Below are 27,471 nucleotides of genomic sequence, written 5' to 3'. Positions count from 1 at the left end.
CTGCGCAATCAGGAAGGGAGTCTAGCCGCCGGAAGTGGAGCAGGAAGTAAGAGAGAGCGAGGAGGGAAGTAGCCGCTTTTTTAAAGGGAGAGAGACCACGCCCCAATGGGCTGGTATCTCAGCGGCTATTGGCTGGAGGAGCGGAAGGACCTCCCGCAACACCTCCCCCTTTTAAGTAAGAGAGTTCTAAACCTACTATGAAATTATATACAATAAGTACAAATATCCTATTCTAACTAGCTTAGGTCTTGTATAATAAATAGCTTGGCCAAGTCATGAGTGGAAAGTAACTACATTTATATAGTCTTCAACCCCATCGAAGATCTGAGAAGGGAAATAATGTTACCTGAGTAGTTAGGAAGTGCAATCAAACAACTTTCAAAACATGCAACAAATCACAGAGACAACTAGCTACCTGGGCAATCACCCAAGGTCATGTTTGCAGCGTTGAAGCAACCAACTTTGGCTAAGGCCTAACATAACTGACATACCATTTTCAAAGGCAAGAAACTGTCAAAACTATCTTACCCTGTCTTGGCAGGATATGACAGTCCTGTTTTTTCCATTCACGGATACTCTGTATTTCTGTCAGTGGTTGAGGTATGGGCATTTCTTTACCCAAAGGCCAGTTCAGCCAAGAAGAAAGGCTCCAGGTGGAGTGTCTTTGGTGCTCAACATTCTCTCGGGAATAGAGCGGTGTTGCCAGGAGCAATTGTGTCTCACTACCACAAAACTCTGAGTTAGATTAAAGGCCATTTTCTACAGCTCTTTGAAGAGGTTGAAGATTATCTATCTATACTGAGTATAATCTCTATGTATCTAAAGAACCTGATTAGTCTAATTATAAATGACAAACTTAGAATACTATTGATCTATATAATTCTCAATACCTATCTAACTTAAAGACTAAGACAATAAATGACTGTGAAACAAATGAGGACAATGACCTCCAAATATAAACAATGTACAAATATACATTGCAGTATGGTAAATACATATATCAATACACAAACATATATAAGTATCTTAATCAGAGGTAGAAATGTACACTGCAATATGTTAAATATATACAATATATATATCAATACAATATTTGTCAATACATAAAAAATGTTTTAAACAGAGGTAGAAACATGCACAATAGTCAATATAATTTCACTTTGTATCAATATGTAAGAGGCAGAGGCAGGAGGATCTCTGTGAGTTCGAGGCTAGCCTGGTCTACAAGAGCTAGTTCCAGGACAGGAACCAAAAAGCTATGGAGAAACCCTGTTTCAAAAATCAAAAAAAAAAAAAAAAAAAAAAAAAAAAAGTGTTCCTAGACAATAAAGGATTTCAGATACACAATAGGACAGATTCAGACATAAAAGATCCTTAAACAAGACACAGTGTGTTTAAAAAATATACATAGGTTTGGGCAGAAAAGAAAAAAGAGACAGTAAATGTAATATAAAAGAGTATAGACAGTCATAGATTAAAGGAGTAAAGATAATAAATATTAAACTTGTAGAAAAGTAATAGAGTAATATGTATATTATTGTGTTTTCTTTGAATTTTTTTGACTGTGAAGGAACTAAGTACAGAGAGACATATCATTGTATGGGCTGCTAAGCTAAACCAACATATATATTTTAGAGGTATCTTTTGTTTTCAAGGATGAGAACCTGTGGATTAATTCCAGACTAATGTGGTTTGACGGATCAAGATCCCCCCACACACAAAAAGTTGCCATGAACATCCCCAAAAATTATTTCACCCAACAAAAAACAGGAAGCAGTTTGGAGAAAACTATGTCCAAATTCCCAAATATTGTTTATAAATGTCTGTTTACGTTTAAAGGGGATATGCTATAGAGATTTGCACTGGTGTGGATTTTGGTTTATTGATACAAATTTAATGTCAATTTTATTATATGTATATTTCTGTTCTTGATTAAGATATTGCGTTTTAATTCATTTAAAAATGTATACATAATTAAGAAATATAGGTTAAGAGATAATCATCTATAATAGTCATGTTAGTTAGGTTTTCTAGATGTATAGAGATATATTTCAGTTATTCTTCAAATCTTTCAGAGACTTTCAGAATACAGCATTTAAAATGTTTTAATAACTTAGGACTTTTCATGACAATAAGACACATTTGCTTCTGGCAGCACCAATTACTTCAAGAGGATGATGGGCATTGAAGAGGCTCCTTATGGAATTTGCTAGCCATCTGGACAAGAAACCGCTCTTTCCTGGACTGCTTGATGTTATGCTGTATGAACTGGACATGCAGGACCCACAGAAAAATGACTGCTGAAGTTGCCTAAAGAAGGTAAGACAGTCTTTCAGGGTTCCTGATTCATGAAAGAGTCTACAAGACATTCCGCAGGACACAGAAGAAAGTGACTGACAAATTGCCAATATAGGCAGAACTGTCATTAAAATTTCCTTCCTCACAGAAAAGACTGCTGGATACTATGGGCCTATAGGCTGAAGATGAATGTCCGAACCATTGCAGATGAACTTTGGGTGATGTCCAGGCAGCAAGATGTCTCTGTCAATTCTAGAGTTTTGGAAGTTGCTTACAATGTACTTTCTGTAAACTTAGGTAATATATATTATCCTTCGGGAGTCTTTGATAAAGTTGAAGAACAGATAGTTATAATTATAGTTTTCTTTAATTATGATAAAGATGAAGTAGATATAAATATTGTAACTGTAATTCTTTCTTGATACCTGTTTTGTTATATTTAATTTTATTATGTTAAAATTAAAACCTTCCTTTCCATTTAGACAGAAAAGGGGGGGTGATGTGGGATTCCCCTCTGTATGCTGGGATTACCATTGATTAATAAAGAAACGGCTTTGGGTCTATAGCAGGGCAGAATAGAGCTAGGTGGGGAAAACTAAACTGAATGCTGGGAAAAGAAGGCGGAGTTAGAGAGAAACCATGTAGCCTCTCCAGAGACAGGTGCTGGATAGAACTTTATCCAGTAAGCCACAGCCACATGGTGATACACAGATTAGTAGAAATGGGTTAATTTAAGATAAAAGAGAGTTGTAAGGAGGCTACTAGTTAGTTCCTGGCAGCTTACCTGCGGAATAATAACACAAAAGCTGTATTATTTAAATCACTGTTTAGCCCTTAGCTCTAGCTTATTGGCTAAGTCTTACATCTTAATTCAACCCATCTCCATTAATATGTGCATCACTACGAGGTTGAGGCCTACCAGCAAAGTTTCAGCACATCTGCCTCCAATGGTGGCTCCATGGCTTCTCCCTGGATCTGCTTCCTTCTTCCCAGCATTGAGCTTAGTTTTCCCTGCCTAGCTCTGTTCCCCTATAGCTCTGCTATAAGCCCAAAGCAGTTCCTTTATTCATCAATGGTAATCACAGCATACAGAGGGAAATCGCACATTATAAGAGTAAGTCAAAAATACGCTTAAGCTAGTAAGTAAGACAAACAGTGTTGCCAATAATATAATTTCTGTGTGATTATTTCATGGTCTGGACAGCACTGGGAGCAAACAAGTGGCCTCCTGCTACACCTAACTTCCACCTAACTTGTGGAAGAGGGGACAGAAATGTTGTAATATCTGCGGCGGGGCTGTGTCTCCGGCACCTGGCCGCCCATATGGCTAGCTTATGCCCCGAAATAATTACATGGAAACTGTATTCTTTTGAACACTGCCTGGCCCATTAGTTTTAGCCTCTTATTGGCTAGCTCTTACATATTGATCTAACCCATTTCTAATATTCTGTGTAGCACCATGAGCTGGCTTACCAGGGAAGATCTTAACCTGCGTCTGTCTGGAATGGGAGAATCATGGCGACTCACTGACTCAGCTTCTTTTTCCCAGCATTTTGTCTGTTTACTCCACCCACCTAAGGGCTGGCCTATAAATGGGCCAAGGCAGTTTCTTTATTAAATAAAAATAACTCCTCCATCACAGAAAGACTGTAAGAGCTAGCAAATCAGAGAGTTTTCTGTGCAATCGTCTCGTAGGAAATATCAGAAGCTATCTTCAAAGTCTTACCAACATGAACCAAGGACAAATAGACACGCAAGAGTGAAAGGAGTGGAGAACACCATGAGGCCTTAGCCTACAGTAATATTATAGGCAATAAGGAATGCTCAGAGTGGGAGAAGCTCTCTTCTCCAGGGAAGAGCACATCAACTGCTATCCAACATCATTTAAAAAAAACAACTTGTCCAAGTTTACACTGTAGAGATGGACAGCCTGAAGAGAGAGACAAAGAGAAGACAGATGGAAGGAAACCTAAAAGATGTTTCTACTCTGGTCAAACTTAAAATATAGCTAGAAACAAAAAGGAGAAAGAAGAAAGAAAGAAAGAAAGAAAGAAAGAAAGAAAGAAAGAAAGAAAGAAAGAAAGAAAGAAAGAAAGAAAGAAAGAAAGAAAGAAAGAAAGATAGATCCAGAGACTACCATGCTGTGATTCTGTTTCAAGAATCAGGTGGTTTCTATAGAAGACGGTATCTAGGAATACAAAGAAAGAGAGCTGAAAAGCAAGACGAAAGCAAACCATGTTGAAGTTGTAGAAACAATACAAACACACACACAAATACAAAAGGAAGGGCATTATGAAGAGAAGATGCCACTTAGCACACAGGCCTGCCAATATGTAGAAATTCTGATGAGCTCTAGCAGAGCTCCAAGCAGCAGGACCATGTCAACAGTCAAGCAGAGAAATGTAGACTAGAAGGGACAGTTACTGGGAATCACTAACAGTTTCCATATGGAAATGATCTTAGGAAACTAAAATTCCTGACACACTAGGAATTTCCCACCTTCTACCAAGCCAGCAGAACATGCAGGTTCTTCCCATCCAAGTTCTTCAGCCTCTTCTCTTTGGGACCCTCATTTAGATGCCTTTTCTATAATCATGCAGGTTCACATTCTGGTATTGTAGATTATTATTTTAAGGTGTGTTCCTTTGTTCATGCTATGAAACATTTGTTTAATGTATTGCTTTTGTTTATGCTGAATTTGTTTAACTCTGTGAAGCTGTGATTCTTTCCCTGTCTAAAACAACTGATGGTCTAATAAAGAGCTCAACGGCCAATAGCGAGGCAGGAGCAAGGATAGTCAGGGCTGGCAGGCAGAGAGAATAGGAGGAGAAATCTGGAGAGAAGAGGCAAAAGAGAACAAGGCAAGGAGGACGCTAGGGGCCAGACACCCAGCCAGTCACAGAGTAAGGGAGTAAGTATGAAAGTAAGATTACAAAAATAAGAGAAGGAAAAAGTCCAGAGGCAAACGGTAGATGGATAATTTAGGTTAAGGAAAACTGGCTAGAAACAAGCCAAGCTAAGGCCGAGAACTTATAAGTAAAAATAAGTGTCTGTGTGTGATTTATTTGGGAGCTGGGTGGCAAGGCCCCCCAAAAAAGCCAGAAGAGAGCAAAAACAACCAACAACATTTTGGCATTCCAACATGGGGCTAGAATAAAAAATAAATAAATAATTAAACCAACATTCTAGCCTTTGACTTCAGAACTTTTCATACATTATCACCCTAGGCCTGATGCAAAAGTTTTAGTCACACAGAAAACACAATGTCTAACAGATGATACCAAAAGGAAGAAAAATGCACTTCACACGAATCCATGAACAATTCCCACTGCCCTCCTTGCTTATGGGGCAAAAGGCGACAGTGTAAAAGCATGGGGCATGGAACCTCAATCACAGGTCTAACCACGTGTGTTATACTGGGCAAATTATTCACTTAGAGCAAAGAGGGATGAATTTACATATTTAATAAAAAACTAAGTCTTTAGTACATAGTATACCTATCTGCAATTCTAAACATGGCTTCAATGATGATTCCTTAGGGTTGCTAACCTCTACTGTTGACAACCGACTTTCAAGTGCCAGCTGAACCTCCCTCGGCCCCAATGCTTAGGGATTAGAAACAGCTCAAATAACAATTTTTCAAATTTTGGAATACTGGTTGAGTAACTTCCCAGCAGAATAACTTTAAAAGTTTCCTGTTTTGAAGCATTTCAAATTTTCTAAGAACACCTAGTGTCTATAAACAAATGTTAACAGCTTATTCAAATATATACAATGTATCCTCAGTTCAAAACCAAAAGGCCATTTATCCTTAGCATAAAATGTAAAAATATAAGCTATACTTAATTTAAATCTAAGAGTAGCAAGAATTTCAAACAATAGCAGTAGCTCTCATGGACATGAACACACCCTGAAACTGTGAGAAAATGAGTTCTGGAAAAACTTCCAATGCTTGAAGCCAACCATAATGACAGGGCTAGCAATTTCATATACACCCAAGATGTAAAAGGGAAAAACGCTGGTGATGTTAAGTGACATTATTTAATGTTTAGAGCATCATGTCAGAACAACTAAATAAATCATTTCCCAGGAAGCTTTACTCACTCACTCACTCATCAAATTGTTGTTAAAGCTAAAACATCAATTTATACTTTATATTCGTTCCTAAATGCTTGAGGCACACATTTAAGAAGTGTGAGAAAGAGGGCTTGAAAACAAACTAAGTCAGCACCTTAAATTAGAAGGAAGGTGATAAAGGCAGCAGGAAAATATTTCATTTACCCTGTAGCCATTTAATACCTTCACTGAAATAGAATGCATATATTAAAGGCAAAGGGGTAGGAACACTGGTCCACCGGTCCTGCATGGTGGCACATCCTATAAACCCAGCCCAGCAAAGATCCAAACCAGTTTGAGCTGTTTGTACACAGGAGATGTCATTTAACTTGTAGACGAGGAATTTTCAAATGTTTAACTCTCAAGGGAGATAGAAGACTACAAAATAAGAGTATTTCAAGGTAAAGCACGGAAAATTTAGGACAATAACATGCTAAGTAATTCTAATACAAAATCAGTGGCATAGCTGGAAAGATGCATCAGCTGTTACGAGCACTTACCGCTCCTCTTCCATTAGTTGCCAGCACACAAGGAGGATGCTCACAACCACCTCTAACTAGCTCCTACTGCTGTGATCCTTTAGTACAGGTTCTCAGGTTGTAGCGACCCCAATCATAAAAGTATCTTCATTGATACTTCATAACTGTAATTTTGCTATTATTATGAATCATAATGTAGATTTGGGGGGGGTATTTTGTTTTGGGTTTTTTTTTTTTTTTTTTTTGAGACAGCAGTTTGTTAAAGGGGTAGTGACTCACAGGCTGAGAACCAATGCTTCAGGGGATGTGACACCTCTGGCTTCTCAGAGCACCTACCCCACCCAGTGTAATTTAAAATAATAAAACAAACTGGGGCTGTGGTGGTGCACATCTTTAATCCCAGCACTCCGGAGGCAGATGCAGGAAGATTTCTGTGAGTTTGAAGCCATATTGTCTACAGAGCTAGTTCCAAGGTAGCAAGGACTACGCAGAAAAACCCTGTCTCAAAAAACAAAAACCAAAACAAAGTAAAACAAGTTCTTTAAAAATATATACAGACTGAGCAGACTGCACTTGTGTATTTAGAGAAACACACACACACAAAACACACAAAAAAAGAGGCCATGAATATGAAAGAGAACAAGAAGATGTAACAGGAGGATTTGGAGGAATGAAAAGGAAGTGAGAATGATGAAATTATAATCTCAAAAAAAGAAAAAATTTTAAAAAGACCTCTGACCTCCTATAGCAAAGTAGGTATATAGGTTAATAAATAAATGTGCTCTCAACATTTAGTTTTATGTCCTTTGGCTGGGCGTTTATACATTCTACTCAAGACTGGCTCTTAAAAGTCCATTTAACTCACAATACTGTGTACTTAAGATTTTCCTTAAAAACATATTTATATACTATTAGTAATTAAAGCATGAAGACCACCCAACGGGTAAGAAACAGATGTCATATCTGGCACAAGTGTGCTACTGTGGAGGGGTCAGAGAGCAGATGATGGGAAGGAAAGCTGACTCACCATCAGTTCTAGGGTCTCCAGCTTGCTTGCCAAGTGCGCAGCATGGTTATCTTGGGACTTGACTTAGTCTCTGTGACTACAGAGCCAACTCCCTAGTTAATGTATGTACATAGATACAGAGTACTTATGTATAAAGTACCTTTTCCTATCTATAAGAAATCATATGTTAAAATATACACATGCATAATTATAAAGGGAATATATGTACACACACATATATCATATACCATAGGTCATTTCTGTGGCGAATCCTGGTATGCTATTCTTACCACTTCACTACTAGTTTGAAACTATGAAGGGAAATTAAATTCTCTTGCGTTTCAAAGCTCTTCAACTTGCAAAATTCAGTTATCTAAGCAACATGCCTAATAAAAATCCCAACTCTTACCAACAGATGGCAATAGAGGTCACTCGTTCAGTAACTAGACCAGACAGTTAAATGTGTTTGTGTCATGAATGGTGTTTTGGATCCAGTTACATGTATTTTTGCCTCAAGCTAAAAGAAGGAATAACAGATGAATATTACTAAAAAGGTGGAGGCATTTTAAAGATCTCGGGATGCATTTCAAGTCCCAGATCTTTCCTCATTCCGATACCCCCCTCACTCCCTGCCTGCTCCCCATGGAGAATGATGGCTGCAGAGACTTGCTGTAAAGTGATGAGAAAGTACAGCAGCTGTCAATCATGTCAGAATAAAGGAAGAAGAAGCAAAGAAAGAGCAAAAACACGCTTGCTAACCACTGCTTCCTTCACTCCACTTCTCAGTTTTAGATAAGAGATCAGTGCCTAACAGTGGTGCACGCCTTTAATTCCAGCACTGGGGAGGCAGAAGCAGGTGGATCTCTGTGAGTTCGAGGCCAGCCTGGTCTACAAGAGCTAGTTCCAGGACAGGCTCCAAAGATACAGAGAAAACCCAGTCTTGAAAACCCGAGAGAGAGAGAGAGAGAGAGAGAGAGAGAGAGAGAGAGAGAGAGATCATGTGAGCCAGCCTATAACTAGTTGATGACACTGTACATCCGTCTGCTAATCCTTGAATCCTTCTGTATAGCCAGACCATCTTTTCTCACCAATTCTTTATCAAATGTTTAACCGCTGTGAAAGTGAGGGAGTGGCAGGAGATAACTACCTAGTCTCTCTCACTTGCAATGGCAGTTTATTACAAGAACAAAACAATACAGTCAACAGTATAAACAAGGCTGAGAGAGGTAAACTCCTGTCCACTAGAAGACTGCCAACAGACGGAGTATAACAGAGAGCAAAATTCAAGAAAGAAACCGCAAGTGCCAGGAACCGAGTATAGAGAAACAGGTATAAAGGGCGAAGTCTGTCACAGTGAGACAAAGGCTGGGATTTTATTCTGCACCCACACAAAGGACAAGCTCTTATAAATGGACTAGTAAATGAGAAAGATCTTGCAAATTTGACTTAGAAAGTTAAATAAAATATACAAATTAAAAAGGCTGACAAGATTGTCAGCTACTGAATTCAGACATTGCAACAAATGAATACCTTTGTGATAACCTCAAGTACAATAGCCCTTGATACTATGAGGGATCTGTCCCCAAAACAGTCTGAGACCCCCACATTTGAGAATACTACTGTGGCACACAAAACATGAAGGCATAATTAATTTTCTTTTTAGTACCACAAACAGTGAATGATTCTAAGTCTAAAATGACAGCTACTTCTAGACTTTTCAGCCACTATGAATTAGCTCTAGCAGCTGTACAAAGGTGAGGACACAACTTGCATATTAGTAAATCACACTGGAATGTGCATACTGGGTGGTAGGCTAGGATCAAACCTCTACTCGTTACAATTACAAACTATTACATATGACACACTCTCCCAGTTATTCACAGAATAGTGAAAACCACTGCCTAATTTGTGAAAGCTGGGGATCTACTCCATCAGTATTTAACTAGCCAAAACATCACATTCTCTAATGTTAAACATCCCATTAGCTAGGGGCAGGTGTTTGTTTCTTGGCTGTACTGGGATTGAACCTGTGGCACTGGGTATGCAAAGCAAGCACTCTACCACTGGGCTATAGACACAACACAGCCCTCCACTAATCTGAAATTAAGAACTCAAACTGGGTGTGTTGGGATATGCTAATAATCCCAGTACTTGGGAGACAGAGGCAGGAGATAAGAGTTCAAAGCTAATCTTGGCTATATAACAAGTTCAAGTATGAAACCCTGTCTCAAAATAGGAAGGAAAGATGGGGTGGGGGTGGGAAGAGAAAGTGACTGGTTTGCAAAATAAATGTGGCTTCTATAGTCCAGATTCAACCAGCTCTAAAATATTTGAGAAAAAATTAAATTATACTGGACATGTAGTTTTTCCACATCATTCCCTAAACAATACAGTCCCAAAACAAAACAAATAAAATACTATTTTATACAGCATCTACATTGGGCTATATTTTATAAATAATCTAGAGATTAGGAAGATATGCACAGACTATATGGAAGTACGGTAACCAGAATTTACAATCTTCCCATCCTCACTTTTTAACCTGAGATTACAGGCCTGCTGTACCATCGTGCCCAACTACTGCTCTATTTAAAACAGGGTATTGAAGATCTGCAGGTAACCAATACCCTGTGAATACCAAGGAAATGAATTACTATGTTTACATAATGATTTGTAGCACACATACATGTTCTCGCTCTCTCATGTGTGCACACATATGCACACATACACAAACAATGCAAGCATGCACATGTACAAAGAAGCACCTTAACATAATTTCAGCCGAGGGATTTGTGTCAAAGAAAACAGACGGCTCAGTGGGTGAAGCACTGGCACACAAGCGTGAGAACCTCAGTTCTGATCTCTGGGACCCACACAAAAGCCAGGCATGCTTCTAACACAAGCACTGGAAGGGCAGAGCCAGGCCGATTCCTGGAGCTCATGGACAGTCAGCCTGGCTTAACCAATGAGTTCCAGGCCAGAGAGGGAACCTATCTTTAAAAAATAAGTAAGACACAGAGTATTGATGCCTGGCCTCCACGTGCACCACATAAGCACATGCATGCACACACATAAAATGTTTATCAATTACTCATTAGGAAAACAATTCAGCCACAAGTATATACTACTAAGAAGTACAGTAGCTGGTTATAATTTTTTAAAGATGATCTCTAGAAAATTCAGTCTGTTTTCCACCAGACTGTCTTTACTAAGAGCTGAGAACCAGATCTCTGATGATGCATTTACTCCTGAGAAACTTCCTGGCCACGCAGTGACCAAGCAAAGGTACTTTCCTGCATAGCAGTGAGATGTTCTGGACACTGGAATACTGTCCTTCATAGGTTCTTACAGTCCTATAAGGTAAATACCAACATGCAAATGGGAAAGTAGGGACTGCAGGGCTTAGAGGGGGAGAAGCTCTCTCAAGAACAAAGAAACATTCTTTAGAAAGTTCCTACTTTTCATCTTCTCTTTGCTGTTCCATGCGCTAGAGCTCCTTCAGATTTGTTTGCCAAAGAGAAAATGTCAGGGTTCTCACAGAAAATCTTCCATCTTAGATCAGTCTTACCAAGTAGAAACTGTGCAGAGGAAAAAATTATGCTTAAGGGCAGTCCCAGAGTCAGGTCTCTAACCTGAGACAGAAGGCTAACTGAGTGCCTATTAACATATCAAAGTGGACACTGGCTGCCAGGTTCTTCCAGCATCCCTCAGTTTCTATCTGTTATAGAGTCCTCATGGTTGGCATAGTCCACCCCTTACTCTAAATTCCAGCCAATAACCCCTGCCTTCCCCCAGCTGCTCTTCCCTATATAATCCAGTCATTTTGGCTATGCTGGTCCTTTTTCCCTTTTGGAATCTTGGTCTCTTGGTCTCCTGGCTCTCCCTCCTCACAAGGCCCAACTCAGGGTCATGTTCACTCCCAGGGACTCTCCCAGACGTCTCTGCCTCTGGCTGTGCTCTCCCTCACGTCTACAATAAACTCTGTCCTCCACCATAGCAGGAGCTGTCAAGTCCTCCTTTATCTTTTTCTATTCATCCAGGACAGGAAATACTTTCTAACAAAACCTTAGGAATGGGTAGGATTAGTGTGTAATTCTTCGGGGAGAAGAAAATGAAGGTGCACATATGTACATAGCGGACACACTGCAGCAGCCCTCAGCAGACTGCGAGGCTCCCGATAGCATGGGGAGAAGGACACACTCTTCTGAGACAGTACATCAGCACATTCTAACAGAAAGACCAAGGGAAGCCCTGGACATAGAGTTGCCCAATATGTAAAAAGATGTGTACTAACTGTATATTTTTTAAAAAAAATCAAAACCCTTTATGTTTGTGCAGATCCAGCCATAGAGTGATTATCTAAAGGGAATAAGAGTAAAAGTCAGTTAAGAACTGCATTCTGGGGGACGGAAATCCCGGAATAATTAGAGAGGCAGACAAGTATGCCATAGTACTTTTATTTTAGAAAGCGACATTTGCAGATGATGAGTAAGAGGGGGAACCTTGAAGGCAGAGGAAGCAACAGATGATTTTAGGGGAAAGCCTAATTCCAAAGCCGAGTTTCAAAGGTAAACTTGCCAGATTTGCTATCTGACTGTGGGTTGTGTGCGAGATGCAGGAACTAGGCTGCTTTAGCACTCTGCTCCATTTGCTCAAGCCCGTCACTCTCAGTAAGGATGGTTTTAATTTTTTAAAGATGATCTCTAGAAAATTCAGTCTGTTTTCCACCAGACTGTCTTTACTAAGAGCTGAGAACCAGATCTCTGATGATGCATTTACTCCTGAGAAACACTGAAGGAGACTATCCCATTAGCAGATGTCACCTCAGAGAACTAGCCAGAAACCTCACCCACAAAGAAGAAAGGCAAACGATGGAACCACAATGACAGGCCTAAGCCAGTCCCACTTTTGTGCAGGAAGCCTCACTGGAACACAGCCAGGTACATCCATCCACACTGTCCTGAGAGCTTTAACCATAGGGGCAGAACCCATCAGCCACCACGGAGACTTGGTGGTCTGCGAGGTCCACAGTACCATCTGCACATGACCGAAAGTCGGCCAACTCCTGCTCTACAGCAAGGTCTATTGGAACAAGCATCGCTCTAATGGGACAGAAGAGAGGAACAAGCAAAGAAAGGCCAAGCACAGCCTTCCGCACCTGCACCAAGTACTGCCATGTGAGCACCAGCCTTTGGGAGCAGCTCCAGGGGAGTCTGCAGTAGCAACAAGCTACATTTAAGATCCCAGCCAAACTGACCTTGGACCCTTTCTTAGGGTTTCTCGACTGTGGCAGTACTAGCGGTTAGGACTGGTTAAATCTTTGCTGAGGACTTTGCTGTGCATACAGGCTGCTTGGCAGTACATTAGTGCAGCTACATACACACGGGCTGGTGGGGCTATAAGTAAGGCTGCTAAGGATGGGAGTATGAAGGCCCTGTGAAATTTTTAATAACTGTCGCCTATGAAGGCTGTACCATGTTAGTCCCAACAGTAAAGTACAGGACCCTAGTTTCTTTCACATACTTGGTATGAGGGTCTTTTGCTCCATGGTGGTAGCTTACTATGATTTTAGTTTTCATTTTTCTAGTGAGTAGCAATATTTCAATCAAAATAAAGGCTGTTCATCTCTACATACATATAGTTTATTTCCTTTGGTGATATGTCTATCAAGCCTTTGGCATACTTTTAAAAAGTTGGGTGGTGGTAGGTTAGTACTAGGACTTTCAGAGTTCTCTATACATCCAAGACACAACTCCTTAATTAGATATTTAATCTCTCCCATCCTGCAGTATGTCTTTCATTCATGAAACAAAAGACCACACACTTTTTAAACTGACAGAACCAATTGATTGCCACAGCACCATGTACATGCTATATAACTCTGGGCGAGTTGATTCCTCGTCCTGCACTCAATTTCTCCAATAAAGCTAACAGTACACTTCACCAAGTTACTATGAAGACCCAATGAGTTAATATCAATAAAACACTTAGATCACCACGGTGTATATATTAAGTGATCAAAAAACATCAACCACTGGAGGTCGCATTGTACCCTACTTTTTCATATTCTATATACTAGTTATTTTAGCAACCTAATAAGTGACAACAGGTAAATTAGTTCTAGCTGAGAACCTTTTAGTTGCTCACAAAAAACCCACCAAACTCAAAATCTAATGACCACAAATAGCATTATATACAAATGCACGTTGTTTTACTGGGCAATACTTGGTGCGCAGCACTGCTGTGAAAGCTTCGTGTGTCACCTGTTTTAAGCAAAGTATTGTGAGGATGCTCGTTCTGCAGGTGCGAAATGAGTCTAGACTAGTGAGTGGCTAATGCCTGTAATTCCACCACTTGAAAAGCTGAGGCAGGAGGACTGCTTGAATTCCAGGCCAGCTTCTTCTACATAGTGCATTATAGGCCATCCTCAGCTATGGTAAGACCCTGTCCTCACAAAGTTAAACAAACTTTCCCCACTTAATACAGTTGTTAAAAGACAGAGACAGATTTTTAAAGCTAAAACTCTGATATTAAAGTTGAAATCCTTTGGGGGGGTGGTGGTGGTAGGAAGTTGAAGTGGTCTCAAGAACAGAAGTTGTGCAGGCTAGTTTTTGGCAGCTTGACACAAGCCAGTCATTTTGAGATGAGGGACTCTCAATTGAGAAAATGCCTCCATAAAATATACCTAGAGGCAAGCTGTAGGGCATTTTCTTAACTAGTGATTGCTGGAGGAGAGCCCAAAACATTGAGGGTGGTGCCCTGGGTGTGTAAGAAAACAGGCTGAGTAAACCAGAGGAGCCATGGCCTCTGCATCAGATCCTGCCTCCAGGTTCTTGCCTTGAGTTCCAGCCCTGACTTCCCTTAGTGAGGGACTGTTGCCTGAACTGTAAATGAAATACAACCCTTTGTTCCCTAGCTGCTGTGGGTCACAAGTGTTTTATCACAATAGGAAAGTAACTAAAGCAGGATTCATTACACTAAGGAATAGTAACATAAAAGGAGACGCTTCATCTCAGATTCTGTACCCTGTGTCTCTCAGACTATGTACCTGTGCTTGTCTAGGCAAACAGGCCCAATTCTTTGCTGCTTATCAAATGGCTTCCCATCTCTTAAATTTGCTGTAATTCACAACTTCTGATTAAAATTAGTCTCCTCTCCTTTAACTAGGTTCTATGAACTCTAATGTAACGCACCCTTCCTGCTTAAGAGCAAATTAACTCCATGTTTGCTATAAGTGACTATACTTTCCCTAACCCAATAACCCCACATTTGTATTTAGCTTTAGTCATTTTTAGTGGTCCTTGAATCAAATGTCCACTGCTGACCCAGCTGCTGCAGCACAGTTTTATACGGCATAAAACATAGCTATGGGGCGATGGTGGCGCACGCCTTTAATCCCAGCACTTGGGAGGCAGAGGCAGGCGGATCTCTGTGAGTTCGAGACCAGCCTGGTCTACAGAGCTAGTTCCAGGATAGGCTCCAAAGCCACAGAAAAACCCTGTCTCGAAAAACCAAAAAAAAAAAAAAACATAGCTATGGAGGTCTGCAGTGCACTGCAGACAAAGCAGATTTCCTTCAAAGGAATTATGGACAGGCCGGAATTATAATCAGCATGTCTGGGACACTGAGTCAGTTAAACCAATGCTAATCTAGAGCTCAAATGTCCTGCCAGTCTTTCTAATCTGTTTAGTTACAGTAACTACGCAGCTATAAATACACATTGGTGGTTACTAAGGAGATCATATTTACTGCAGCAGCATAAGACATGGGTCAGGGGTACAGCTACCACTTTTTCAATCTCTTAAAATTACATTTTATATATTTACCATTCATTTGTACCTGTGTGTATTGTGGGTGCACAAACCACAGTGTAGATGTGAAGGTCAGAGGACACTTTGCAGAAGTGGGAACCAGTTCTCTTGCTAGCATATGGAGGGTTTGGTGGCAGACACCTTTATCAGCTAAGCCATCTCACTGTATGGTCCAACTACTGTTTAATCTGAGATTCTATGCTATATCAAGGTAATAAAACCCACCGTCCTGTCGACTATCATTTTTCATTCTAACTAGAGGAAATTTTCATTCCATAGCTTAACTGCTAGACCACATTAGACTCAATACTATAGACAGTTCCCAGCTATGGACACTAGTCAGAGAAACAAAGTAAAGCAAAAGAAAGTTTCAACAGTATTGGGAATTTCCTGAGATTCAAACCCACATAGAGCAATCTTTAAAAACCTTTGGCACACTTAGTTCAGTTGGTAGAGTACTTGCCTAACAAGTGTGAGACCCTGAGTTTGAAAAAAAAAAAAAGGAAAGGAAAGAAAAACAAAACTTTGGCAGATGAGTTCTTGAACCATCTTCTGGTTCTCTTACTAGCAGTAAGAATTTACCCCGTTTTCTGCTAATATTGGTTACCAGGAATAGAAGGAAAAAGCCAACCTGAAATGCAGCAATGCTACTTTCTGTCAATGATTTCAAAGCACTAGTTAGGAGGACTGTCTAATATACTCATGAGACATCTTCCTTTTAGACACATTCTAAGCAGATTAGAGTTCTCCAATCTTCAATCACAAACTTTCTTCAGCCTTGAGAAGGAAATGGAGCAAGCAGCTCAAAGTCAGTGGCCAACAGTACATACTATCTCAATGCTCATCTGTCCCCACTCTGTCGAATCAAACTGAAACTGCACTTTCTACCCCATCCCAAATAAGCCCTTCAGCACAGTATGGCAAGAGAACTAATTCCTCTGGCCTCATCTTCATTACTCACTGAGATCTCTTTCTCTCATTGAGGACCACTCCCCTTCCTGTGGCCCCTCCTTTGAAATGCTGGTACTCTGCAAGCTAACATATAATTATGTATCATCTGATGTTATGTAGTATGGTTTCACCTAGAAGATTCTGTCTTTCACCAAGTTGTAAACAATGATACCCGTGTAACACTCTCAAATACTATGCACACAGAAAACAAAAAATATCATTGTCTAAAAGGTGTTAAAGTTAGTTGCTTATCTGTAAAACCCTCAAGATATTTGTTTCAGTACCCTCACTAATGTCCTGACTTAAGAGTTAGGGCACAAACCACACGAACTTATAAAAATATCAAACTGTAAGAGAAAGGCAGAAGAAGTCACGCCTAAATAACAACTTCTGGACACTTAGAGACCTCTGTGGATCAAACCTGAAATCACCCACCTAGAAACCCCACAATGTCTGTGAAGGTTTGGGCACACGCACAGAAGTGCCACAGAATATATACAGATTTTCTGATCCCAGGCCAGGAAAATTCTAAACAATTCTAACTATTCCTCTGTCTCAGAGTTGGGAGAGTAATCCAGAAAGCCAGAGTGATCTCAGTTACTATGCTGTGGCTACACCAAATCTCAGAAATTCGGAGAAGCATTCTTACATACTTTACTATATACTTTATTTGGCTTTACGGAGAATCTATTACGGTGCTATTATACCCCTTTACAAAAACAAAAACAAAACTAGGACTGAGATGCAGTTCAATAACACATTTCAACATAGAAATCCTTTTTTAAACATCTATTTCTTTTTATCTTATGTGTATGAGTGTTTTACCTGAATGTGTGTGTGTGCACGAAGAGTTGTCATATTCCCTGGAACTGGAATCACAGACAGTTGTTAGCTGCCATGTGAGTATTAGGAACTGAACCTGGGTCCTCCACAAGAGCAACGAGTGCTCTTAACCACTGAGCCATCTCCCCAGGCACAGACAAATCTGTTTTACAACGTGCATTAGTAACAACAACAAAAAGATCTAACTAAAGAAAATCTAAGACACTTTAACAGAACAGGTCTCATTGATTTCAAGGTATGCATATTTTCACCTTTTAAGAGCTCTAATCAGGATGCTGTCATTTTTATTCCAAGATGTACATTGAACAGTGAATCTTACAATAGAAGTCAACTTAAGGTCCATAAAATATAGTAAGTCATGTGACAAACGAGAATAGGGAAAATTAAGGCTGGTGAGGTAGCTCAACAAGTAAAGGTGCTTGGCACACAAGACTGGAAACTGAGTTAAATCCCTAGAATCCACACAAAGGTCCGAGAGAACTGACTCCACAAAGTTGTCCTCTGACCTCCACATACTTGCCATGACATATACACAAAGTAGCACACACGCCCATGCACCCACAATGGATGGGTGGATGGATATGGATGGATGGATGGATGGATGGATGGAGGGATGGATGGATGGATGGATGGATGGATGGATGGATGGATGGATGGGTGGGTGGATGGATGGATGGGTGGGTGGATGGATGGATGGGTGGGTGGGTGGGTGGATGGATGGATGGATGGGTGGGTGGGTATCTGAATGGGTGGATGGAAGGAATTAAAAAATTTTAAAACCCATACACATATCAAGTCCCCCTGAATGTACAGAGCGTCACTAGAGGTTGACGGGAAAGTAGACAGGGCTCTAGTCCAAAGTCTCCTAGACACGGAAAGTGAATTCAGAGAGGTGGCAAAGCATAAAAGGCAGCAAAAGAAAGTTAAAAACAAACAAACAAAAAAATCAGGCTTATGCTAACACTCTTCCTTCTAAGAAAAGTTAAAACAATCGAATTTTTTAAACTTAATTTTATTTTATGTGCATTGGTGTGAGGGTGTCAGATCCCCTGGAACTGGAATTAAAGTTGTGAGCTGCCACATGGGTGCTGGGAATTCAACCCAGGTCCTCTGGAAGAGCAGCTGGTGTTTTTAACCGCTGAGCCATCTCTCCAGGCTCCAATCATCCTAATTTTTAAACACAAATTAAATATTAGAGAACACCTGGTGTGTGCACTTTTCACGACTGTTCTATAACGCAGATGCTGTGTAGCCTCGATGGCAGATACTCTGGTTGTCATTTAGTGCCAAACCTAAGAATCCTGCACTTATCCCAAGGATATGAAAATTTGTTTTCTTCTAATGTACATGTAGTTTGAGTGCTGTACTAACAGACACATAATTTGGATGGTTTCTACTGTATCTATGAGACAGAAAATCAACGCAACTTCTATTTGGCTACAACTAGAGCACTGGTAAATCCTACTAAAGCTCCACTGAGGTCAGAGGTGAACCTTTGCGAAAGCACCCTGAGTACTTACATTCTATTACACAAGCTTGGTGGGGCCGACGATCTGACGTGGACAGTTCTTAGAGCCTTGCCTGCAGCAGGTGACTGCCAGCCCAGCAGCCCTTGGGCAGTCAGAGGGACTCCCCTGCGGCAAGCCAGCCCTGTCAGGCACTCGAGGTTTGCCTTGGAGGCAATGCTAGCAACAGTGGCTGTCCAAGCGCAGTTCTGGATTGTTCTAGTCAATGCTGACCTGCAGGTCCCCATGAACCATGTAGCCATTTGCACACAGGAAAGGAGTTGTGGCGCTTCCAGCAGAAGGCCTGTGACTGAATGAAGGCTATGCCATGACTGGTAGGAATAGACTAGAGCAGACTACTGCTCATTAGGGTCAACCATGAGACACCTCCTATGCCGACCTTTTGATGCTGCAACATTAGGCCCACAGAAGGCTTCGCAGTGGTCTTTCCTTGCTACTTTTGATCATCATCACTCATATAGCATGGTGAGCTGGTCACATAAAGACAACCTAAGACAGAGGCAACCACCAGAGACAACCTGCACACAGGGGTGGGGTGGGGGAGGTGGGACAAGGAGCACAGCAGACAACTAAAGAATGCACATGGGGGTGAGGACGAGGGGGGGACCGACAAGGAGCACAGCACAGACAACTGAAGAGTGCACACGGGAGGGGGGGGATCAAGGAGCACAGCAGATAACTAAAGAGTGCGGGGGGAGGGAGGGACAAAGCACAGCAGACAACTAAAGAGTGCACGGGGGGGGGGGGGGGCAAGGAGCACAGCACAGACAACTGAAGAGTGCACATGACGGAGGGGTGATAACAAGGAGCACAGCAGACAACTGAAGAGTGCACGGGCACAGCTGTTAGAGCTCAGCGACCTGCCAAGTCTTAAGGGCCAAGGGTCCCAACACCTCAGATGGGACCAAGGCTGCTAACACTAGCCACTGTAGGGGTGTGGGGCCCAATACCCAAAACACAACCATAAGCTTAGACAGGAGCTGTACAGCAGCAGCCACCATGACCGCTTGCTACTGCTTTTTATTGCTTGAAGCCAAAGATGTGGCTGCTCGTGTTAAAGCCTAGAGTTACAGGCACTTTGTTCTCTAAGGCCTCTGTGTCTGCAACTATGGCTCCGAGGCCTTTGGCACTCAAGCAGATTTGGTCAACTCTAACCGGTTCTCACCTGCTCACCTGCACTTCCACCTGGGAATGAAAGGACTCTAGCAGCCGACAGGTCACACACACTCTGCAGAGTAAAGCACTTGGATCAAAGAACACACAAATGCAGAGTGTTAGCAGATGCCGCCCAGGGGATTCTCCCAAGTCAACCCCTCCATGCTGGTCACCACTGCCGGCATTTTCATTCAGGCACGTTCATCAATGCCGCTCCGGTGGGCAGTACTGCATTATCATTTAAAATTGCACCTGTGTCTCTGAACTTGACAGACAAGGACTCTGTTACCTTAGCCATTAGAATACTCACTTGGTGAATATTCAAATTATTCACACATTTGTTTACACGTCTTCACAATGATGTACCTTTAAAATACACTCCATACAAGTCCTCTGGCGGAGTTAAGTACTGTAGACACATTTTCTAACCTGTCATTTGCCCTTCTGTTCCCTGAATACTACCACTTGATGAATAGATATTGTTAATACACACAATCAATGCTTACTTTTCTGGCTAGTACTTTTGGGGCTCCAAAACAAAATACTTTTATCTACAAGAGCCACATAAACATATTTTCTTCTAGGTTTTTAGGTGGGGATGCAGGAGAACACACCCAGGGCTGCGCACACGCTAGGCACATTTGAGCACCTGATCACCAGTACACACCATCCAGTCCTAGAAACTTCATGCTCACTTTTCACATAGCTCCATGAAACTACTTCAGACAACAAGAAAAAGAAAGCTTTACGATGTAGTTTATGAACTTGGCAAAACTCTGAAGAAAACCAAAATGCATAATATAACCTTATAAATGTAGATTAAAAAAACTAAGACACTGGCAAATCAAGTTCAGCAGAAGGTGGGGAGTGGGAGTGCATCACAGTCAAGTGGAGGCTGAGGTCAAGGACAGAGTACTCAACAGAAAGCAGCATTAGCACAACCCATTCTATTACTAATCAAGAAAATACCTATGATTACCTATAATACACAAAGACTTGATGAACTCAACCCTTGTATTTTAGAAACTTCAAAAACTATCACTGACACTAGAAGGTGTTTCTCATTCTTTTCTACCAGAGACTTAAAAAAAAAATGCTAAGGGGCATGAGCGTGGTGGACCACTCCTGCGGTCCCAGTATTCAAGAGGCCTCCCGCCAGAAGCTTGAAGTTGGCCTGGTCTACATAGCGAATCCCAGGTCATCCAGGACTACACAGCAAGACCTGGAGAAGCATGGATCTTTTACTTTACATATTAGAAATCAATAGTAAGTTATCTTAACCAAACTTTAGGGGTATTCCTAGTAAAGCTCTGAACACAAAATCCATGGAGCTGTGGGGATGGCTCAGTGGGCAAAACACAATGCAAGTGTGAAGACCCGACTTTGAATCCTCAGAACCTATGTAAAGCTGAACACAGCAGTGCACATCTGTGGTTGCAGAGCTCCAGAGCAAGATGGGCGGCAGAGACAGGAGAGCCCTTACAAGCAGGGCAACAGCCAACAAACAGATACTGTCTTAAACAAGGGAGAAGTCTAGAACAAAGACCTCCACGCACATGCCGTGGCATTTATACATGCCACACACATGCACATACATCATACACACACACACACGCACGCACACACACAGAATTCTGAAATTCTCTCCTCAGGTGAGTCTGGCAATTAATTGCACTACCATTCCTGCTACACTCATCCATCACTCTGATGATGTCATTTACTGTTTTCTCAAGTCTGTTACACTCTCCAGCTCCTCCTTTCTCTCCTCTGATGACCAAGTCCTATAAACAGATGAGACCTGAAGCTATCACCAGCATGTCTCTACCCATGTTCTGCCTTCTATCCCCTTCTATAATAACATGCTCTACTGGTAAGGCAAATACAAAGCTAGATCAAGGTCTTACAAACTACAAGGCGCTACAGAAAAGCAAACTCTGTCACTGGACAAAGACTGTGTGGCTCACTCTACCTGCACCACTTACAATTTAGCTCTTTAAAGCACACTAGCTACATGACCTACTAAATTCTGTGCACAGAAATGAAGACTCACGGGACATGTACAATACACCAGGGTTACAACAGACAGACTGATGACAAACAAACAAAAAAAATCTTAAGATCGTATCACATGTAAAGGAAGAAAACTCTGAATGGCACTAAGACTTTTCATCAACTCAAAGGTAGGAAATCATACAGCAATCCCTTCTATTTCACAGTGCTCCCTTCTATTTCAAGGAAAAATTATCTTAATTCGGGATCTAGCCCAAACAGTGATCGAGGCAGAAAAAAGTATTTTCAGCAACATCAACAGTTCAAAAAGTTTACCCTACCACACATATTTTGCTTGTTATAAAACAGTCTTACACTTTGGCCCAGACCAGCTTGGAACTCCTAGCAATCCTTCTGCCTCAGCTTTCAAGCACTGGGATTCTGAGTGTGAGCCATCTTTAAGTTAAGAGATACAACTCACCAAAACAAGAAAGTAAACTGAGTTTAGCGAGCACAGGCTCCACAGGAAGAGCACACTTGTCAGGAGCACGGTGATGGGAGGCCAAGCTCAAGCTGTGGGTCCCAGTGTAGAGCAACACTGCAGACTGAACAAAAGCAGAGCCTTCTTAGCTGTTCCCAGTTTTTAACAAGTCTGAATACCTACCACCTATGTGTCTGTAGATCTGGACAGACTAGAGAAAAAAATAAAGACACATAAGAGAGTAAGGAAAAATACAAAAGAAAACAATCTAACGCCAAGAAATTCAATCATAGCACACTTCAAGGTTCAACTGTTAAACATATTTACAGAAACATAATAATGTAAACAATGACTTGTAATCAAAACCATGATGTCACTATACAGCGAAGACAATAGAGTAAGTTCAAGGTAGCACAGGAATCCTAAAGCAAAATCACTGTAAAAAAAACACAAAAAAAAAAACACACACAAAAAAAACTGAAGTTGAAAAACAAAACTGCAGAACCATGTACTCATGCCAGAAGAAAGAAAAAAAGACACGCAGAATCAGCTAATACGGCAAGGGTTAGGGATCAGAGACAGGACCTAGGAAGAAAGCCATGAGGAGATGAGTGAGGGGTGAAAGGCTTCACTAAGAGTCTGGTAATGTCACTTCCTACATGTACACTGTATTAGTTAAAGTACAAATTTTAACAAAAAAACAAAGTGGTTATATCACTTAATAGCATTACTTCACTCTCTGGCCAATAACTGAATACTTTTTAAGTGTCAGGGACTTTTCTAGAAGGGGGAAGGAGGAGAGGAGGGGAAGGAGAAAAGGAGAGGGAAGAGGTTGATGATTAAAACCCATCTGGAATATTTAAAATGAGTTCTTGAGTAAAACGTGGGAAGCAAAGAAAATAAAACTATAAAGCATGGAAAAGGAAAGAGTGCAGATTAATTAAAAACCAGTGGAATTTTATCATACCCAATCTTCATTCTCTCACTAAGAAACTAATAGGAATTTAAACCACACTTAAGGCAGTAATTATAGGGTAACGCAATAAACTCCTCTCCAAGGGACTGCTAACACTATGATAACTTCAAGCCATTTGAATTATACTTTTATTGAAAACTAAGTAACTAATGAAGTATGAAATCCAGAAAGAAATAAATATTTCAACAAACATCAGATAACAAAAAAACTTGTATTCAAAACAGGATCCACTTTAATGCATTTTATTCTCAAAAGTTTGCATGTGTTCATTTTAAATAACAAATGAAAGCAATATTTCCAAAGAAAACAGCCAATTTCAATAGATTAACATTTAAAATCTTAGAGACGTGAAGTGGTGGCACACAACTTTAATCCAGCATTCTGGGAGATGTCTGAGTTCGAGGCCAGCCTGGTCTACATAAAGAGTTCCAGGACAACCAAAGCTACACAGAGAAAACCTGTCTCAAACAAAAACAAAACAAACAAACAAACAATGAAAAAAAGCTTTCTGGAGACGAGTCGTACACTAAGTTCAGGTGTTCATCTTCCCCAAAACTCTCCAATCCGGAGGTGGTGGAACATCACACTCATGTAAGAGCTCCCATCTGGATTTGGGGGTCACTGAATGTTTACTGGTGGGGCTCATTTCCCATGCTGAAATGGAGAGAATAATGCCTACATAAGGTAGAGGTTAGTTACTGATAGTCCTAAGAAGTAACAACATTTATCAATTCTTTTAAAGCTTTGGAATCTACAAAGATCTACACCAACGTGTGTCACACTGACTATTAATCACATCATAAAATGATCACTTCTGATCAGATTTTCACTTAGCAGACTTTTCTTTTAGCAACCAAAGAACGATAGAGAGCTGTTTCACTGGGGTGAGGGGAAGGCTTTGCCTTTTCTTAAAGACTCGTATAAACAAATACCGAGAGAATATCAGCAAACACTTCATTTAGGTATATAAACCAAAAGTATAATGTTTTCACCACACATAAACCACACACGCTCTGACTCCAGGTAGAGTATATATTTCGAGTATGTCTGGATACCAGATAGCCAGTGTGTATAAACAGAAGCATAGTTTAAGAAAACCGTCTTGATGCTTTTGTTCACCAGCAGCTCCTTCTATTCTCAGAAGGAAAAATGCAAACAATATCCCAACTCACAGGCATCCTGAGATTTTTAAACTAACAACCCAGGTATCACTTTATCTCCATCAAGGCACACACCTACTTTTACTCTGCTGAGTCCCCTCCACATCTATCAGACTGCAGCACCAACCAGGTACTCAGTGTGTGTAGAATAAACTAGCCTCTGGACAAAGGCTTGAAAGTAGCCTGGCCTGGAGGTCTTTAATCCTAGCATTCTGAAGGTATAGGCAGGCATTTCTCAGTTAGTTAGAGGCCAGCCTGATCTTCTAGGACTGTGAGAACTACATAATGAGACCCTGTCTCAAAAAAAAAAAAAAAAGAAAGAAAGAAAAGGTTCAAATTGTAATCAAATTAATTTCACCAACAAAGCCATCTTTCACTGCTCACAACCACTATCCCAATTGTAAGGACATAATAAACTAAAAAAAGATATGTGAGCCGGGTGGTGGTGGCGCACGCCTTTAATCCCAGCACTTGGGAGGCAGAGGCAGGCGGATCTCTGTGAGTTCGAGGCCAGCCTGGTCTAGAAGAGCTAGTTCCAGGACAGGAACCAAAAAAGCTACAGAGAAACCCTGTCTCGAAAATCCAAAAAAATAAAATAAAATAAAAATAAAAAAAGATATGCTAGTATTTAAATGTATACAAACTGCATTACTCATGCATATCTGATTCACAGCTGACTTTTAAACAGAATTTTTCTCTCAGAATTTTTGGGTGTATCCTTCCCGACACTGTAGTATCAGAAAAGTATACTGCGATCCTTGACACACAAACAGATCGTTCAACTTCTGCTGCAATCTGGTGTAAAAAGACAAGATCAACAGTATTTCTGAAAAAAGTGAAGTTCCTACAATCAGGGAAAGGTCGGATATAATGAGATGGGGGAGGAAGGCGGGTCTGAGTATTTAAAAATGACTATGCCAGAATTTAAAGCTTAAAACAACTACACTTAAATTATTCCGGGGAACGCTAATAAACACATTTAACCTACAAGACGAGGCTAATTTTCCACATTTCGAAGCTTCATGGTTACACATGTTCACTAGAGGTTATTATTATCAAAACAATACTGTTTGGTTATAAATCCCACTTCAGCAATAATCGCACTTACACTTACTATATTTCTGATGCCACAGCCGGAACAGTCATATCTGGGTAGGACAAGCCTTTTTAGTTTGCAAGTTACCAACTGTGGCACTGCGGTACTCCTGCATGCAGAGAATGAAAAGTTCCTCGAGATTCTTTCTCATGGACATCTTCAAAGACACCATGAACTCGAGTCCCCCCGGATGGTACACATTAAACAAACAAACACCAAAGTCAACTCATAAACACACGCTGTACAGAAACAACTACAGCTATTTAAGTGTTACGAAAGAAAGAAAATACAGAACACCTACAGGGAAAGGCTCAATTAACTGCCGCCCGTGTTTTCATCCTCGGATCTTAAACAATAGGCACTGGATGCTTCTGTGGAGCGCTTTCTGCAGAGGGATTTCGGGTTGCAAACGCCCCTCCTCCACTGCAAGCATCAGAGCCCTTTCTTCCTCCTCCCTCACCCCTCCCAACTCAAACCAATTAACATTCGTACTAAGGTACCTCCTATCAGCTCGCAGCTTCTTCCCAAACACGCCCACGCACCCTGAAACCCGCCTGCGTCTACACCGCACACGGCGGCAGGAAAAGCGCTTCGAGGGGGGCGGGGAGCCGCGGCAGAGCACAGGTCCGGGCTCCCTTCCAGGTCAGCTCCATCACCTCCCAAGCCCGGTGTTTACGAGCCCGCCGAAGCCCACGCTGCAAAGGAATTCCGGCCGCTGCGGACAGATTGCGCGGCGGTGCGGGAGCCCCCCACCCACTCCGTGTCCGCGCGCGGCCTCGGCGGCGCCGCTCACCCCGCGCTCCGCGGGCGGTTCGGCCCCGCAACAGGTCACCCCACCTCGGTTCGCTGCGGGGTGCAGGCACCCGGCCAGGGAGGGGGTGTGGCTGGCCCGGTGGGGCCCCGTCCGGCTCACCTGCGAGGCTGAGGCGACGCCGGGGCCTCCGCCACCGCGGGACCGTGAGCGCCCCGCAGTCCGCCCTCTCTCCCTCCCGTGCCGCGCACCGCGGCCGCCGCCATTGCCCGCGCCTCCCCGCCCGCCCACCCGCCAGTCAGCCACGCCGACCTGTGTAGCCGCGGCCGTCGCCTCCGCTTCGCCTGCAGCTCCGAGGCAGCGCTCGCCCAGCCGCGCAGTCGGCGTCTCTCATTCAGTGCCCGCCGCCGGCGCTCGGGGGAGGGGAGTGCGCCGGATCCACCCCGGCCGCGCAGGGGGCGCGCGCCGGGCGGGCGGGGCGGAGCGGCGCGGCGCGCGCACCAACTGAGCGCGCTCGCGCGGCCGGGGAGCTCCGGGTCGCCGGGGTCTCGGCGCGCGCCGCGGACTACAGGCTGCTGCCCGCCGAGCCCAACCGCCGCCCGTACCGGTGTCCGCGGGGCGCGCGCCGCAGCCGCAGCCGTAGCCGCAGCGCGGGGCCGCAGGGAAGAACCGCAGGGTTCAGGGCGGACAGGTGGGGCCCCACGGCCGCTCGTGCACGGGGTCTCGGGGGGCGCTCGCGATGCGGGGCGCAGCTCACCTTGAAGGCCAGAGAACAAAAGTCAGCCCCGGGATCAAATACCCAGCCCACGCAGGCGGCGCCCTCAGTTGTCGTG

The 27,471-nt window shown here is 42.2% G+C and overlaps 1 protein-coding gene across 5 annotated transcripts in view; it reads right to left on the bottom strand.

Moving 5' to 3' along the window:
* Ralgps2 (Ral GEF with PH domain and SH3 binding motif 2) overlaps positions 1-27,055 on the bottom strand; it is a 139,045-nt gene extending 111,990 nt beyond the window's left edge. For 2 of the 5 annotated variants that reach the window (XM_057769272.1, XM_057769275.1), the window contains exon 1: positions 26,951-27,055. The gene's annotated coding sequence lies outside the window, so the exon portion shown is untranslated. Of the gene's footprint in view, positions 1-26,188; positions 26,290-26,800; positions 26,908-26,950 lie in introns of those variants that run through there. The other 3 variants (XM_057769273.1, XM_057769276.1, XM_057769274.1) reach the window with 3 other exon arrangements.
* Positions 27,056-27,471: the final 416 nt, after the last annotated feature.

Source organism: Chionomys nivalis, chromosome 5, assembly GCF_950005125.1.
Source record: "Chionomys nivalis chromosome 5, mChiNiv1.1, whole genome shotgun sequence".
Taxonomy (NCBI): Eukaryota; Metazoa; Chordata; class Mammalia; order Rodentia; family Cricetidae; genus Chionomys; species Chionomys nivalis.
This window is presented reverse-complemented; position numbering and strand designations above follow the sequence as displayed.